We start from the raw sequence: 19,649 nt of genomic DNA, 5'->3' as shown, positions 1-19,649 counted from the left end.
GCATGAACTTAAAGTGTAAGAAATCAGCAAGGGCCCGAGATTTCCGCCAGAGGCGTTCGGCGGAGCGGGTACAGGAACGTAGGTAGCGGATATTAGAAGTCAGCCAAGGTTGGGGTTTTGTACGCCTTACAGGGCGGGTCATCAAAGGTGCAAGAGTGTCTAAGGCAGAGGATAGAGTATTGTTGTAAGAAGAAACAGCCTCGTTGACAGACGTGGATGGTGCCACAGTAGAGAGGAGGTTTGAAACATGGGAGGATAGAGATGAAGGGTCAATGTCGTGAAGATTCCTAGATAAATTAGATAGGATAGGACGGGACTGGGAGGGAGGAGATTTAAGTGTGAAAGTTATAAGATGGTGATCAGAGAGGGGAAGATCGGAGGCAAGGAAACTAGAGGGTGAACAGTTGGAGGAGAAGATGAGATCAAGACAGTGACCATTTTGATGAGTGGGGGAGGTGGAGCATAGTTGGAGATTAAAGGACGACGTTAAAGCGAGTAACTTGGAAATATAAGAGTTGGAAGGATCATTAGCAGGAATATTAAAGTCACCAAGGATGAGAGAGGGGGAGGAAGGATCATGGAAGAAGGCAAGCCAGGCATCAAAGTCACTGAGAAAGGATGAAAGGGACTTATCAGATGTGCACATCTCTTTCATGTATATTCATTGTGGATATCCTGACTGGCAAGAAGTACTCCAAGAATGGATTTGGGAATCACTGATTTAGGGTTTCTAGATACCGTCTGACAGCTTCAAGAATACATTTTTAATATTAATATTCAATAATCTCTCCCCAAACCCATGTCCTTCACATTTCACATCCAGTGAAGCAAAAGAACTGTATTTTATTTTTTTACATGAGAAAATCAGTCGCAGAGGTGCAAAAGCAGTTTCTATTACTCAGCTAGCATTTAGATTAAAGATTATTTCTAAAAGCAATACAGCTCAAAAACTGCCAGGAGACTGCTGTGAGGAGCAGGCATCAGCATGACATGTGAAAAACTTCCCAGCTCTTCCTCCACAAATCATGGACCATGCCTTTTTTCTTTGCCCTTCACAAAATCATTAAGCAATTACACACAGACTAGCTAGCTGATAATGTCATGAGCACCAAGTGGTGAAAAATCTGTTGGAAAGTTATGAGGCAGCTGTTCCTGTGCAGAAAGGCACCATTTACATGTGGATTTAAACTGCAAATTAGAGAATGTTATGTGAGAGAGATAGGGCAGACACAGAAAGGCAAAGAACCCAAAAATCATTCCAACAAAAAAGATGTGTAAAATACTTCCAGCAAGACTGGTGAAAAAACCATGGAAAAAGCCACATTTTTTTTAACTATGCAGCAGTGGCATAGCCAAGGGTGGGCCCAGGCCAGGGCTTTTTTTGAGGGGGTACTTGGGGGTACTGAGTACCGGCACCTTTTCCATTGTCTGGTAAAATTGAGCCATGGTCTTCAAGTTTTAATGAAAGCGCTCAGGCTCTAGACACCAATTCTGCCTTGTCATAGGTTCTGTGACTGGTTGCAGGGGGGCCTGGCTATTGTGGGGTGGGTCCAGTGGTATGCTGGAGCAGGCTTTCACAGGCTTGCAAGAGCCGGTTGTTAAGTTTTTAAGAATTTTGGGAGCCGGTTGTTAAAGTAGGGCCCTCCATGGCTACTTTAACAACTGGCTCCCAAAATGTGGGCTTGGGCCCCCTGCTGAATTCTCTTTTACTTTGCTGGTGGGGATGCTGAGCCCTGCCAGCCAAGTAAATAGACTGCTGCTGCTCCGCACTCCTTGTTTCCAGCTCTGAGCAGCAGGCTGGGACTTCTCCAGCATGTGTGAGAAGTTTCAGCATGCTGCTCAGAGCAAGACGTTGGGAGTGGTGACAGTCCATTTATTGGCTGCCAGCAAAGGTATGCCTAGCATGCCCGCACGAAGGGAGGGAGGAGAGATAGGCAAGTGTTGCTCCCCCCCACCCCGGCCACCCCTAGCCCTTCCAACTGCAGGACTGGCTACGTCCAGAGAAAGAGCCTGTTGTTAAAAATTTACCAGCACACCCCTGGGTGGGTCCCTCAGCAATCATCCCCATCTCCGAAGGGTGGCCTGGCATTTGAGTACCGGCACCTTTTTTGCTGGAAATAACGCACTTGCCCAGGCCCACCCACTTTGGGCTCAGGCCCACCCAGTAGCAGCACATCTATGATGTGGCTGGCAGGGATTCCCAAGCCCCACCAGCTGAAAACTCCCTGCATACCTTGTAAATAGCAGATCTTCACCTGCAGCAAGCAGCGACTGATACATACTGCTCGCACTGGCCCCACTTATACAAAAACAGGAAGTTGCATCAGTGGAAAGGCTGTGGAGCCAACATGAGCAGTGTGTATTAGTTTCTGCTTGCTGCTGGTGAAAATCTGCTATTTAAAAGGTATGCAGGAGAGGGGGGATGTTTGAGAGACCAAATGGCATGCAGGCAAGAGAAGGAGAGACCAAATCACCTGTGAGACAGGGCGGGGTTCTTCTGCCTACCCATTTTGGGCCCAGGCCAACCCAAAATTGGGTGTCTGGCTACGCCCCTGATATGCAGAACAATTTCTGAAAAACGTCCCTAAAAAATTACTAAAGCTATGGGTTCCTTTACTAAGCTGCAGGACAAACTACTTACTACTACTACTTAACATTTCTAAAGTGCTACTAGGGTTACGCAGCACTGTACAGTTTCACAAAAAAGGACAGTCCCTGCTCAAAGGAGCTTACAATCTAAAGGATGAAATGTCAAGTTGGGGCAGTCTAGATATCCTGAATGGAGGTATAGCGGTTATGTGCCGAAGGCGTCATTGAAGAGGTGGGCTTTGAGTAAGGATTTGAAGATGGGCAGGGAGGGGGCTTGGCATATGGGTTCAGGTAGTTTATTCCAAGCATAGGGTGAGGCGAGGCAGAAAGGGCGGAGCCTGGAGTTGGCGGTGGTGACGGGGGCCATTTCCCGCACTCTAAAGCCTCTTTTTACTGCAGCGGGTAAAAATCCCCCCCCCCAAAAAAAAAACATGTGGTAAGATAACCATTACTGCATGGCCATGCGGCAGGGAGCACTTACCGCCACCCATTGAGGTGGTGGTAAAGACTCCCACATTAACCTGGTGGTAATTGGGCAGTGCACGGTGATGCCTGATTACCACCAGGTTAGCGCCATGCTAGAGAAAAGAACAATTTTCCAGAGCACCAGAAATGGCACGCGCTCCAGTCGGAACTGCTGCTGCCGGCTACTAGTTCAGTTTTAGCGTGCAGTAAGCCAGCATTGGGTTTACCACCGCTTTGTAAAAGACCCCCTCAGTGCCCTGATGCAGGAAGCGAAACCTGAAAGCTTAAAAGCTGGTGTAAATGCTCAGACCTAACTGTTGTTAGTTATGAACAAAGGGAAAGATTCTATATATGGTGCCTAAAAAAATCGGTGTGGAAAACAATGCAAAGCAAGTGTATTCTATAAGCGGTGCCTAGATTTAGGCGTGGTATATAGAATAGGCTTAGTCGATATCTCAGCGCCTAAAAGTAAATGCCTCCATTTACACCAATGAAAACATGGCATAAATCTCAGCATGTAGATTTGCACGCACTGGGCTATATTCTACAACTGCGTGTGTAATGTTTGGAACGCCCATGAAACGTCCATTTCCCTGCCCATAGTCATGCCCTTTTCAACTGCACACATTAGAATTTAAGTGCAGTTCATTACAGAATACTCTTAGCAAGTTGTGCTCGTAATTATTGCCAATTAGTGCTCATTATTGCATGTTAAGTGCTGTTAAAAACTCTGGTTAGCTTGTTAAGCCAATTAAGTTAGGTGCGCAATTATAAAATATGCTTTTCTGGCTTTTCTTGCAGTCACACACTTTGGATTTTGCATGCACAATTTGTAGAATACCAACTAAAGCCTGTTACACATGTAACTGCAAATTAGTTCTAATTAACACCAATTACAACCCATTATTAGTACATACTGGGAAAGACCAAAGGTCCATCAAGCCCAGCATCCTGTTTCCAACAGTGCCCAATCCAGGTCACAAATACCCGGCAAGATCCCAAAAATGTACAAAACATTTTATATTGCTTATCCCAGAAATAGTGGATTTTCCCCTAGTCCATTTAATAATGGTCTATGGACTTTTCCTTTAGGAAGCCGTCCAAACCTTTTTTAAACTCCGCTAAGCTAACCAACCGCCTTTACCACATTCTCTGGCAACGAATTTCAGAGTTTAATTACACGTTGAGTGAAGAACAAGTTTCTCTGATTCGTTATAAATTTACTATATTGTAGCTTCATCGCATGCCCCCTAGTCCTAGTATTTTTGGAAAGTGTAAACAGACGCTTCACATCTACCCGTTCAACTCCACTCATTATTTTATAGACCTCTATCATATCTCCCCTCAGTCGCCTTTTCTCCAAGCTGAAGAGCCCTAGCCGCTTTAGCTTTTCCTCATAGGGAAGTCATCACATCCCCTTTATCATTTTCGTTGCCCTTCTCTGCACCTTTTCTAATTCCACTATATCTTTTTTAAGATGCAGCGACCAGAATTGAACACAATATTCAAGGTGCGGTCGCACCATGGAGCAATACAAAGGCATTATAACATCCTCATTTTTGTTTTCCATTCCTTTCCTAATAATACCTAACATTCTATTTGCTTTCCTAGCCGCAGCTGCACACTGAGCAGAGGGTTTCAACATATCATCAACAACGACACCTAGATCCCTTTCTTGGTCCGTGACTGCTAACGTGGAACCTTGCATGATGTAGCTATAATTCAGGTTCTTCTTTCCCACATGCATCACTTTGCACTTGCTCACATTAAACATCATCTGCCATTTAGACCCCCAGTCTCCCAGTCTTGTAATGTCCTCTTGTAATTTTTCACAATCCTCCCGCGATTTAACAAAATTATTCAAACGACTTTGAATAATTTTGTGTCATCAGCAAATGTAATTACCTCACTAGTTACTCCCATCTCTAGGTCATTTAAAAATATGTTTAAAAGCAGCGGTCCCAGCACAGACCCCTGGGGAACCCCACTAACTACCCTTCTCCATTGAGAATACTGACCATTTAACCCTACTGTTTTCTATCTTTTAACCAGTTTTTAATCCACAATAGAACACTACCTCCTATCCCATGACTCTCCAATTTCCTCTGGAGTCTTTCATGAGGTACTTTGTCAAACGCCTTCTGAAAATCCAGATACACCATATCAACCAGCTCACATGTTTGTTCACCCCTTCAAAGAAATGGAGTAGATTGGTGAGGCAAGATTTCCCTTCACTAAATCCATGTTGACTTTGTCTCATTAATCCATGCTTTTGAATATGCACTGTAATTTTGTTCTTAATAATAGTCTCTACCATTTTGCCCGGCACCGACGTCAGACTCACCGGTCTATAATTTCCCGGATCTCCTCTGGAACCTTTTTTAAAAATCGGTGTTACATTGGCCACCCTTCAGAGACTGGAGAATGGGGAGTCCTAAACCTCAGTTTTTGGACACCTTCAGAATCTGTACCCAAGTCATGTGCCTGTATTGCATTTGCCTAAATCCAGCCCTGACCTGCAGTAGCTAAGTTCTTCCCCCAACCTTGAAACTTAGACTAGCCATTCCCAACCTAGTCCTCAGGACACATTTAATCCCATCAGGTTTTCAGGATATCCACAATGAATATGCATGAGATAGATTTGCATGCACTGCCTCAATTGCATGCAAATCTAACCCATGAATATTCATTGTGGATATCCTGAAAACCCGATGGGACTAGATGTGTCCCAAGGACTAGGTTGGGAATGGCTGCTTTAGACCACAGGTTCTAATTCTGTGGATGTATTGAGTACTTGAGCATCTCCAATACTATGCAAATACATTCACAGTGCCAAAGAGGGGTTATTTGTGTCAAGTTTAACATACCCAATTGTTGTGGAAATTGGGTTCCTATACTCCTTATTTCCTCTTATCCTCCATGTTAGGGGAAGGGATAATCCAGGTATTTAGGAAGGACTCAGGTACATAAGTTAGAACCCAACATTATTTCATTTAATAAAGCTATGACCTTCATGCATTCCACTCTATTAGTACTGTCTTGGAATATATTGACTCAATATTGTGTGTTTATTATTTATTGTTAAGCGACAAAGAGGCTGGGTTTTTCATAGCTACTCTTGTTACTGTATATTGTTCAAGTTATAAGAAAACAACAGATAACCAAACATTGACCTGAGGTCTTTATCACATTCATTTTCTAGCAAACAAAATCTGTTTATCATGTTTCTGTTTTTCTTTTCTGCCCATTACATACTAATATACTCCTAATAGAACAAAATTGTTTGCAATCATCAGCCAAGTTATTCAGAGTTGATAAATCTGCCATGGAAAAGTGCCAGTTTGTTTTACAGAAAGTATCACAAGATACAAGTTTCAACTAGCCAGTTATCAGAATTATTCAAGAACACTTGCTTCTCTCCACAGGTAATGATAGTGTTACAATGGTGATCTGTCATCATTCCATTTAAACAGCACAGCATTGAGGGGCCAGCTATGCAACCGAGACCACAAAGATCGTGGCACAGGATAGTCTCCTATGTGGGCCTCACAGGCTCCGGTGTGCTGTAGAAGTAATGTGCTGACGCTCAGGATGAGCTGGAAGGTACCTACTGCTAATCTAATGATCCCTACTGAACACAGACTAGGGGTAACGCTAAAAGAACTTTTCCCTCCAACTTTCAAGCCTGTAAGAGCAGTTGTATCACCTATCCATGCCATCTGAGAGAATAGCAAAAGGAGAAAGTGGCTTTAAAAATTTAGTGCTCTAAGTGGCCCTTTTACAAAGGCGCAGAAGGGCCTACATGCATACAGCGCATGCCAAATCAGCACTACCGCTAGGCTAGAGCTTGAGCTGGGCAGTAATTCCAAATTTGGTGCATGCTGAATCCCGTGTTAGAAAATAATTTTCTATTTTCTACCACGGGCCACTTACCCAACGGTAAACAGCAGTTGGCACACACTGCATGCTTACCGTGCTGGTAGCATGTGAGACCTTACTGTGGCAGTAAGGTCTCAGGCCAAAAATGGACACGTGTTGGTTTCAATTTTAGCACACGTCCATTTTCCGGCCCCTTAAAAGAAGGCGCTTTGTCCTAGACGTGGTAAAAAAATGGCCCAGTGAGCACCCAAAAGACGTGCTTGCACTAACGCAGGCCACTTTTTCTCATGGCCTAGTAAAATGACCCCTAAGCAAATATGTAATAAACCATAAATTGTAAAGATAAATATGTAGACTATAAGTGCATTGTGGTGAATAGCGTGGAGGCCTATAAAGGGAATATGAACAGGCCGGTATTCAAAAGAAGTTATATGTTCCTTGTCAACTTCTAGGCAGGCGGTAAATGTAAACCAAAAACATACTTTGAAATGACTGTATACTATGCTAGAAGCCTAAAAAATAACATGGAAGAGTTAGAATATATAGAACTGAATCAAGAGGTAGGTATAATAGGCATCTTAAAGGCCTCCTAAGAGGATAATTACCAATGGGACACTGTGATACTAGGGGGTACAAATTATACTGCAATGACGGGGTGAATCAAATTGGTGGAGGGGTGTCACTATAGAGGGAAATTCTATGACAATGCACATGTATTTAAGTGCCCAGAGAGAACCTACGTGGAGCCTATTCTATAAACAAAATAGGTGCCTACTTTCCTTTATAGAATACTAGTGTAAAGGGTTAGACGCATGTCTGTAATGTAGATGGGAGCACTTTCACTGCAGAGCTGGTGTAAGTGCTCAGGCCCAAATACCAGAGATACAAATATAGGGCTGGTTCTATATATGGTGCCAAAAAAATCGGCACCAAAAAAAGTGCTAATCTATAAGCCAAGCTTAAAGTTAGGCGTGGTTTAAAGAATAGTACTTATTCCTGGGACTCATGCTTAAGTTTAAGTGCAGTCATTTGCACCAACTGAAGTGTGGTGCAAATGTACGTCCCTCCATTACGCACATATCCCTGTTATTCTATAACAATGCATGTTCATTTTAGGAATGCCCCGTTACTCCCATGCCCCTCCCATTTCCACGCCCCCTTTTTCAGATCATGCTTAAATTTATGTGCATAAATGCCAATTATATCTATTTAGTGCCAATAATTGCCTGTTAAAAAAGCCAATTATTGGAACTAATTGGCTTGTAATTCAATTAAATTGTGCACACAAATTGAGTGTTTGCCCAAATTTGCATATGCAATTTGTGGCAACTTTTATAGAATTAGGGGGATAGGTGTCAATATTGTCAATACTGTCAGCGGCGAACATTTTGCTCACCGCTAATGGTGTTATTCCTAGATATTCAAAGCTCGGACCTGTGTGGACTTTGGCTTTGAATATTCGGTTACTTGTAAGCCAGCTAACACATAGCCACTTAAGTCGATATTCATCACATACCTGATGCTAGGGTCCACCTTGGAGGTCAGAGCTGGGTGTCATTGTAGATAATACGCTGAAATCTTCTGCTCAGTGTGTGGCGGCGGCCAAAAAAAAGCAAACAGGATACTAGGAATTATTAGGAAAGGGATGATGAATAAGACTGAAAATATTCTAATGTCTTTGTATCATTCCATAGTGCATCCACACCTTGAGTATTGTGTTCAGTTCTGGTCGTTGTAGCTCAAAAAAGATATAACAGAAATAGAAAAGGTTCAAAGAAGAGCAACCAAAATGATAAAAAAGGGATGGAATGCCTCTCATATGAGGAAAGGCTAAAGAGGTTAGGGCTCTTCAGCTTGGAAAAGAGATGGATGAGGGAGATATGATTAAGGTCTACAAAATCCTGAGTGGTATAGAACGAGTAGAAGTAAATTGATTTTTTTACTCATTCCAAAAGTACAAAGCCTATTGTAGAAATATAAATGTGTATTTTTCTAGCACTGTCACAGAGACTGGTATCCCTTGCTGTTTGGCTTTTGGGGTGAATCAAAAATCACTGGGGTATTAAGAGGGCAATTTCCCCTAATCCCTTCAGTGAAGCACTGCTCAATCAGAGCAATTTGCAACATTCTTAGTAGTAGGTGTAACTCCTAACATAAATCTTTTAGGAAATAGATGGTTAGTCCCCTTCCAAAAAGGGAAATAAATGTCTATTAACTTGCCAGACTCTTGTCCACCCAAAACACATCCAGACCGCACCCTTTTGCATTTGCATGCACTTGGCTTTGAGACATTGTACTGCTATGGATTTACAGCCTGCTTTACTGACACAGATTACTCAGTAATTACTATGGATTCTTTTGGATTCGTATTAGGTAAATGAGACCTTAGTTAGAGGTTCTAAAATCTACAATGATTAAGATATATGCAATGATTAAGCTATATACACACAATGATTAGCTATATAACTAAAAAGAAACAATACCTATCTATAAACAATCATTACATCACTGGTCTCTACATCTAAGCAATGCTAAGAGTTCCTAGACCAGGAAAAGAAGCAATAAAACAATCATCACTGGTCCTTACATCATCCAGGCTCTTATCAGCTGGGGGGCCCTGTTCACAGCGAAAGCCAAGAGCTTCTTTGACCAGGAATTTTGGTTCTACGCAGTACATGAGCTTCCCACTTCACTGCCAGAGGCCCCTCCTTTTTTATTAGGTTTAGAACTCATGAGAAACAAGCCATACTGTGGGAATGTGGTCACATGTTTCCCAGTCCAGGTGGCCAACCTGAACTCGAAAACAGGCTCCACCTCCCCCTTCACATTCCAAATTAATTCCAACTTATTTTCACACAATGAAAGTTAAACAATCATTTTTAAACAGAATTACTTCTAATCAAAAATACAGACCCCCAAGTTCACTGGTCGGTCAAGGCAGAGCTGAAAAACAATCTTTAAAATTCACTTTTATTACAGACGTACAGTACACATCTCAGCTTTGTAAAATGGGAACCTAGACATTTATGCAAGATAATTGTTTAAGTGTTGTGAATGGCTCTTCTAAAATGACCGCCATAGTGTAGTTGGAATTCCAAAAAGTGTTTGACAAAGTCCTTCATGAGATACTCCTGATGTAATCAAAAATCATGAGATAGGAGGCAATGTCTTGTTGTGGCTGTGAACTGGTTAAAAGACAGAAAACAGAGAATAAGATTAAACAGTCAATTTTTTCAATAAAGAAAAATTAATAGTAGAAGACCCCAAGGATCTGTACTGGGACCAGTACTTTGTAGCATATTTAAACAAAAAAAAAAGATCTGGGAATGGGAATAGCAAGTGAGGTGATCAAAATTTCAGATGATTCAAAATTATATAAATTGTTAAATAACATACAGATTGCAGAACGACCTTGCAAGATTGAAAGAATGCGCGTCCAATGGCAGATGAAATATAATATTGAGAATTGTAAAGTAATGCACATAGGGAAGAATATCTCAAATTATAGGTGCACGATGCTAAGTTTCACTGAAGACTTTCACAGTATTGCTATGAAAGTGGAAGTACTATTGATAGGTGGTTTCAATATGCCAGATGTTGATTGGGACATCCCTACTGTGATGTCATCTAGAAGTTGGGCTATCTTGGATTCTCTACAGAAAAACTGTTCCAGCAACTGATTATGAACCTACATTTGGGGGGGGGGCACTCTGTACCTTGTGTTTATTAGTGGGGAGAGTGTTTCTGATTTTATAATTGGTGATCATCTGACATCCAGTGATCACCAGTTAGTGTGGATCAATATTATCACATGCGTTAAGAGGGTTCATTCAACATTATGTCCTGATGGTAGAGTATTTCAAGGAGTCATTAGCTGGATGGGAGCATTTGGGGGAAATAGATAATCAGTGGGTGAAACTGAAAGAAGCTATTTTAATGGTTATTTCTTAGGAAAGTAAACAAAAATAAGAGGAACAGGAGACCACTCTGGTTCTTTAAGAAGGTAGCTGAAGAGGTAAGGAATAGAGGTTAGCTTTCATAAACTACAAGAGATTGAAAAAAGGAACAATATTTGCAGAAGCTAAGGAAAGCTGATAAAATAGTCAGAAAAGTGAAAATGCCTATGCTAAAAAAAAAAAATGCAGGGTCATGCCTTTGGAGAGGGTACCTGGTCAAAATAGCCCTGACAAAATGACCCCCGACAAAATAGCCCCAACAAAAAAGCTTCAAACAAAAATCTCCTGACATAATAGCCCCTGACATAACAGCCACTGTCAAAACGGCCTGCCCACAATAAAGCCCTTGACAAATTAGCCCCCTGACAAAAGGGCCTGATCAGGCTGCCCAGAATAAGGCACTGCATTTTTTCCTAATAATCTTACCTTGCCAAACAGGTTAAGGTTGGCAAGACTATGAAAATGATGACAATATTGTGATTTTTTTAAATTAGCACAATGATGGAAGAATAGTTTCCTTAAACAGCAGAACAGATCATGAATACCAGTTGGTAGCTGTAGAATTTTGTTTATTTATATATGCTTTATGTAATGCAATTCTGGTAGGAGCCTTTATCAGTGAAAATTTCACTTGTAGTTTATCATCTTTTTTTGTGATGTTATTTTTTCCTAGGGGGCTATTTTGTCAAGGGTTATTTTGTGGGAGGCACTATTTTGTCAAGGGCTATTTTGTTACAAGGCTGTTTGGTCGGGGAATTTTTGTCAGGGCTATTATGTCGGGAGTATTAATTCTGGAGTAAAATAATCAGTGCATTTTTTCTAGTGAAAAAGGTACCGGTACTCAAATGCCAGGCCACTCTTCAGGGGTGGGGTGATCACTGAGGGATCCACCCCACAATAGCCAAGCCACCTGCAACCAGTTACACAATCTATGACAAGGCAGAATTGGTGTGTAGAGTCTGAGCTCTTTCATTAAAACTTGGGGACCATGGATCAATTTTAGTAGACAATGGAAAAAGTGCCAGTACTCAGTACCCCCAAGTACCCCCTCAAAAAAGCCCTGAAAATAATACACTTCCCTGCCAGTTCCCATAAAACCTTCTGTACAGCACTGCCATGATATATTAAACATAATATAGTTCTTTGCCTGTGATCTAACAACTAGGACTTTGAAAGAAGTAGAATATTATCCCAACAAAAATGTTCTCAGTGCAATTCACTTAAATCTAAATAAAATGTAAAATTGTTTCTTTCATAGAGCAGCAGCAGATTTGAAGTGTTATAAATAAGGAGAGAACATGTAACAAAAACAAAGCCCACTGACTCAATAGTAACAAAACGTTAAGGGGAAAATGGAAAAGGGATGTAAACTTCACAGGTGGCCATACCTTTGCTGATAAAGATAAAGTGGTCTCATAAAGATGAAGTAGCACAGTGATTAGCCACGACTTGAAGGAGCCCAAAACAGTCTCAAGTGCAGTGCATGGCATATGAGCTGCAAATTGTGTTTATCTCACAAGCAATCTGATTGCTACCATAAACATTAACTAGAGGTTTATTCAGCAGAAATATCTGCTGTGAGGAATCGTCTGCATAAACACATTTAAAGATGTCAAACCTGCGTAGTTCAAATAGGCTCATGTATTTTAATAAGTCTGACTGCTGTTGCCACCGAGCATGGCCTTAATCCACGAACTAAAAGGACAAAACAGACTCAAAATATTCATTACACCCTTTCAGTGACAGTAGATTTTTATTCTGTGAACTTACAAACCTCCATTGAGCCACATTCTGAGGTATGAAAAAACAATGATGCACGGGGAATTCTTGCAAATTCAATGATGAACATTCATAGTTCAAAATTAGGACTGTGGAGGGATAGCATTACCCAATACCAGTGAAGGGCATTGGCTTCTCAGCCCACTCTTGATTCACATTTGATTTAAGGCCCTATAGACTAAAGGTTACAGTGCACTCCGTGACTGTTCACGTACACATAAATATTCACCGAAGGGCCCTTTTACTAAGGTGCACTGAAAAATGGCCTGCAGTAGTATAGACGCATGTTTTGGGGTTCGCGCAAAATTATTTTTCAGTGCATCTGTAAAAAATGCCTTTTTTAAAATTTTTGCCGAAAATGGACGTGTGGCAAAATGAAAATTGCCACGCATTCATTTTGGGTCCGAGACCTTACCACCAGCCATTGACCTAGCGGTAAGGTCTTACATGGTAACCGGGTGGTAATGGTCTACTCGCATAAAATGCCAATTACCACCCGATTACAACCCGCATGCCAGAAAATAAAAATATTTTCCTGTGGACGTATCGGACGCGTGTCAAAAATGAAATTACTGCAAGGGCCATGCGGTAGCCAAGTGGTAACTCAAAATTGACGTACTTTGGGTGCAGGTAGGCACCTATGCAGCATGATAGAGGTCTATAAGATAATGAGTGGAATGGAATGGGTCAATGTGGAGCGTCTGTTTACACTTTCCAAAAATACTAGGACAAGGGGGCATGCGATGATGCTGCAATGTGGTAAATTTAAAACGAATCGGAGGAAATATTTCTTCACTCAACGTGTAGTTAAACTCTGGAATTCGCTGCCAGAAAAGGTGGTTAAGGCGGTTGACTTAGCGGACTTCAAAAAAGGGTTGGACGGCCTCCTGGAGGAAAAAGCCATAGAATGTTATTGAATGGATGAGGGAATACAGTATTTCTAGGATGGGCGGGACAAATTGCTTGTTCTTTTGGCCGCTGTCGGTGACAGGGTGCTGGGCTCGATGGACCCTTGGTCTATCCCAGCATGGCGATGCTTATGTACTTATAATAAAAGGGACCCTGAGTTTAATCATCTTAGGAGTCTAGTCACTAATTTGTGACAACACAATAATGCATGTTAAGTGTCAAAACTGGCATGTATTAAAACCACTTTAATATGTAGTGACAAATGTTTGTGTGAGTCTTACTAATATCACAATAAAAATTCAGCCCAACCTCTTTTATGCAGCACCAGGCTGGGATCATGAACTGTCAGAGCCAGGAGCACGAATACTTTTCCAACTATGGCAATATGCACTTCCAACTCAAATGAAAAATGTACTTAACAGTGGTAAGCAAAAGCTATTATTCTGAAGCTGGAAACATAAGCACAAACAATGAGTGGAGCATTCAAGGTCCACAGTCAAGGACAATATCAGATTCCGAGTCTTAGTTAATGACCTTACTCACTCATTAGCAATATGCCATGGTACTTGACATTTGTTTCCCAACTTAATGATGTGTTTCTGGGCTCCAATTGTCTCCTAAAATCTCAGATGTCTGATCAGAGAGTACAATGTTCTCATTTACTTCATTCTTTTCTCTGAAACCTGCCACCTCCTTCAACTGTTGTATATGAGAGCTCCCCAAGACTTACTAAACTAAAAAGTTCATTTTAGGAGCCTTGTGGCAATTGTGTGTAAAAAAACAGTATTTATATGCATGGGTAGCTTTCACATATAAATGCCGATTAGACAATGTTACTACTTACATGTGTAATTATTATTTATTTATATTTTGCTCACACTTTTTTCAGTAGTAGCTCAAGGTGAGTTACATTCAGGTACACTGGATATTTCTCTGTCCCAGGAGGGCTCACAATCTAAGTTTGTACCTGAGGCAATGGAGGGTTAAGTGACTTGCCCAAGATCACAAGGAGCAGCAGTGGTTTGCATAAGATGTAGAGATTGAAAAGGGACATGTTCTGGGAACGGTCGAGACAGATCTGATCTTGCATGCAAATAACACGTACATTTAAAAAAAAAATTCCTGCACTTGCCCTGTGGCACACAAGTGACAGCAAAATGCATGTTTCAGTCAAGGCTTTAGAAGATTGATTAAAGATGCACCTGTATTTAGCCCTCTGGTTTTTTAAGTGGCCTTTAAAATATAAAAAATTGCTTTTAAGAGCCTTTCTTCTTAGGAAGCATTGTTGCTAACATGGACTACTGTTAAAATGGGTTTTATTTTTAATCCCAGTTATTAGTAATTCATGTCCCATTGCATAAAATGGGACCCGTGCTAAAATAACAGTAGCACGCTAGTAACTACATCCCTTAATTGGCTGTACTTAAACGTGTAATTTTCAGGAAAACAGCTCTTACACTTAGAATGCAGTGAGTGATGCTCTTCATTTTGAAAAGATGTATTTTTCTAAAAGGTTTGCTCCTGCTTCACATATAGGGAAGTACCTGTCCTGCTCATTTTCGAAAGAGAAGGGCGCCCATCTTCCAACACTAATCGGGAGATGGGCATCCTTCTCTCAGGGTCGCCCAAGTCGGCATAATCAAAAGGCCGATTTTGGGTGCCCTCAACTGCTTTCCGTCGCGGGGACGACCAAAGTTCAAGGGGGCGTGTCGACAGTGTACAGAAGGCGGGACAGGGGCGTGGTAAAGAGATGGGCATCCTCGGCCAATAATGGAAAAAAGAAGGGCGTCCCTGATGAGCATTTGGACGACTTTACTTGGTCCCTTTTTTTTCACGACCAAGCCTCAAAAAGGTGCCCGAACTGACCAGATGACCACTGGAGGGAATCGGGGATCACCTCTCCTTACTCCCACAGTGGTCACCAACCCCCTCCCACCCAAAATAAAAATTAAAACACATTTTTTCCAGCATCTATGCCAGCCTCAAATGTCATACCCAGCTCCATGGCAGCAGTATGCAGGTCCCTGGAGCAGTTTTTAGTGGATGCAGTGCACTTCAGACAGGCGGACCCAGGCCCATCCCCCTCTACCTGTTACACTTGTGGTGGTAAATGGGAGCCCTCCAAAACCCACCCAAAACCCACTGTACCTACATGTAGGTGCCCCCCTTCATCCCTAAGCGCTATGGTAGTGGGTAGTGAGTTTTGGGGGGCTCAGCACACAAGATAAGGGAGCTATGCAGTTGGGAGCAATTTGTGATGTCCACTGCAGTGCCCCCTAGGGTGCCTGGTTGGTGTCCTGGCATGTGAGGGGGACCAGTGCACTACAAATGCTGGCTCCTCCCACGACCAAATGCCTTGGATTTGGTTGTTTTTGAGATGGGTGTTCTTGGTTTCCATTATCAGCGAAAACCAAGGTCGACCTAAATGTTGAGATTTGGCCGTCCCTGACCGTATTATTGAAACGAAAGATGGACGCCATCTTGTTTCGATAATACGGGATGCCCCGCCCCTTTGCTGGGACATCCTTAGAGATGAGTGCCCTTAAAGATGGGTGCCCCGTTCAATTATGCCCCTCTGTGTATATCCCATAGCTTTATGGGTATCTTACAGAAGGCTCCATGCCTTACAGAAGGCTGGAACTTATGAACAACCTGACCTATGTAAGAAGGGGTTTCACATCCGTTACTAATCTGAAATGCAGCAAAGAAGCTAGAGAATAGTTCAGGGTGAGTAATTCTCGTAAGACATTATGAGAGCTTTTAGATGACTTTAGCAAGTAATAAAAATGCATGATTATTGATCAATTCCTGCAAAACACACCGATGTCAATATTGGCAATTGTTGCACAGCAGTTTAATAACACCAAAGCAAATGTCTCCTTGGTTCAACAGCTCTGCAATGACTGAGCAGTTCAACCTTAATTACTAAGCAGATTGGTGTATAGTTTGAAGAAAACTATGGGGGGTCCTTTTACCTTCGCTAGCGGCAGGGGCTGTTTTTCCTGCATGCCAGGGCACTTTTTACCGCAGTGTGTAAAAAGCCCCCGGACAAACATGGCCATGCAGTAAGAAAACCCTTACCATGTGGCTATGTGGCAGAGAGCACTTACCACCACCCACTGAGGAGGCAATAAGGGCTCCTGCGATAACTCATGGTAACTGGGCAGCACACAGCGATGCCTGAGTACCACCATGCAGGCCATTTCCTCCAGAAATGGCGCATGCTCGGGGTGGAACTACAACCAGCGGCTGTGCTGGGCTGGCAGCAGTCCCGATTTAGCGTTCGGTAAGCCCATGTTGGGGTTACCGACTCATAAAACTAGCAGATTTAAAACAAGTTTGAGAAAGCATTTGTACAATCAAGCTGTGGAATTTGTTGCCAGTGAATGTCAAGGCATCTAACATATCTGGGGACCTGTTTACTAAGCTGTTCTATAGGTGCACTCGCATTTTTAGCATGCGCTAACGCTATGTTCCTATAGATGTCTCTAGCATTAGCGCATGCTAAAAATGCTAGCACAACTTAGGAAACAGGCTGGCTTTAAAAGGGGGTTGGACAAGTTCCTAGAGGAAAAGTCCATACACAATTATCAGCCTAGAAAATCTTGAAATGCAACCACTCACCCCTGGAAAGGAACTACAAATAATGGCGGAGTCTAGTAGCGCTATAGAAATGATAAGTAGTAGCAGTAGATTGGGTGGCGATGCCGGTAACTGGGAAACAAAATGGGAGCTGGGCAGACTTCAATGTTCTATGCCCTGATCGTGAGTGAATAGATAAGGATGGGCTGGAGTGTAAATTTTAAGGGGCTTGGACGTTAGCTTCAGAACTTAGTACAAGAACAGTGCTGGGCAGACTTCTACAGTCTGTGCCCTGAGAAAGGCAAGGACAAATCAAACTTGGGTATACATATAAAGTATCACATACTATGTAAATGAGTTTATCTTGTTGGGCAAACGGCATGGACCTTACAGGTCCTTATCTGCCTTCATTTCATTTACTGTTCTTTGGAACCTACCTACTGTTTCAGTTACCTGGATTGGCCATTGTCTGAGACAGAATGCTGGGCGTGATGGACTTTTGGTCTGACCCCGCATGGCTCTCAATAGAAAATAAAATACTACAAGAACCACAAAAGCTATTACTAAACCACTAAAAAAATATTAATATTTGTAGGAAAAGCCTCAGAACACCAAGACAAAAGCCTGTGTTGGTGCTAAAAAATCATTGGCATAAAAACATCCAAGATAGTCTTTTATACAATGATCCCCAGATTCTATATATGGTGCCAATCCAACACATTCACCCAACTGAGGGGCCCCCTTTTACAAAGGCACGTAAGGAGGGCTTATGCACATTCAGCGTGTGCCAAATCAGCATTACCACCCAGCTACTGCACGCCCCATGTGGTAATTCTGAATTTGGTGCACGCCAAAAACACGCGATAGAAAATATTTTCTATTTTCTACCGCATAGAACTTACCCAGCGGTAAATAGCAATGGACTTGCGCTGCATGCCTACTGCCCAGATAGGACGTGAGACCTTTGTGACCTTATCGCTAAGTCAATGGGTGGCGGAAAAGTCCATTGTCTGCTACTGAGACAGACATGGGGAAGCAACTGCTTGCCCTGGGATTTGTAGCATGGAATCTTGCCAAGATTTGGGCTTTTGACAGGTAGTTGTGACCTGGATTAGCCACTGTTGGAAACAGGATACTGGGCTAGATGGATAATTGGTTTGATGGCTACTCTTATGCTCTTACGTATAAGAATATCCATACTAGTTCAGACCAATGGTCCATCTAGCCCAGTATCCTTCTTCCAACAGTGGCCAATCTAGGTCGCAAGTACCTGGCAGAAACCCAATTAGTAGCAACATTCCATGCTACCAATCCCGGGACAAGCAGTTCCTTCCCCTATGTCCATCTCAATAACAAACTATAGACTTTTTCCTTCATAAACTTGTCCAAACCTTTTTTTAAACCCAGATATGCTATCCTGAAAACCCAACTGGTCAGGTGTGCCCCAAGGACTGGGTTGAGAACCACTGCTATAAAGTAGAGTATAAATGTGATAGCATGGAACTGCAGGAGAGCATACATATGGGCAAAGATTGGGGGGTCATAGGTGTGTTGCCAAGCAAAGCACATCGCTTATATAATACTATCATGGGTCCTTTTACTAAGCTGTGGTAAAAATGGCCCAGCACTAGTTTTTGCCGCATGCTGTGGCCCTTTTCACCGCAATGGGTAAAAAACGCTGAAAATAGCCATGGCCACGCGGTAAGATTGCTCTTACCACATGGACATTCGAGGGGGAGCACTTACCGCCACCCACTGAGGGTAACTGCTGCGTTGGAAAATGGTGCCCTATTTTCCCTAGCATGGGAAATAGCACATGCTAGGGCTGGAACTACCACCGGCACATGTGTTGGGCCAGCAGTAGCTTTATATTGGCGCATGGTAAGCCCATGTTGGGCTTATCACCACTTTGTAAAAGGGCCCCTCAATTACACATGTTGCGTGGCACACTTTATTTATTTATTTATTTGTTGAGCCTATTTGCAGGCTCAATGTGGCTTACGTGTACCTTAGTGGCGATCGTCAGTTTCGGTAGAACAAATACAAGGTGATATATATAGTAGTAGAGTAAAAGTTCATGTGTGACAGACACATTGGGGAATCATAAAGAAGAGGTTAAGTTATGTCCAGTATGAGCTTTTGTTTCGTTATGTTGCAGGGTTCTGGCGTTTAAGGTGGATCGTTAGGGTATGCCTTTTTGAACAGGTTGGTTTTCAGTAATTTCCGGAAGCTTAGGTGGTCATATGTTGTTTTCACTGCAGTCGGTAATGCGTTCCATAATTGTATGCTTATATAGGAGAAGCTGGATGCATAGGTTGATTTGTATCTGAGACCTTGGCAGCTTGGGTGGTGGAGATTTTGGTATGTTCGTGCGGTTCTTGTTGTGTTTCAATGACCAGGCCATAAATTACACCTAATGTTTGGCATGCCATAGCAACTTTACACCAGTAATCTATAATGGTTTAGGTGTGCCCTAAATTGAAAAGCCAA

The sequence above is a fragment of the Microcaecilia unicolor genome, chromosome 6 (assembly GCF_901765095.1).
Source record: "Microcaecilia unicolor chromosome 6, aMicUni1.1, whole genome shotgun sequence".
Classification (NCBI taxonomy): Eukaryota; Metazoa; Chordata; class Amphibia; order Gymnophiona; family Siphonopidae; genus Microcaecilia; species Microcaecilia unicolor.
Note: the sequence above shows the minus strand (reverse complement) of the source record.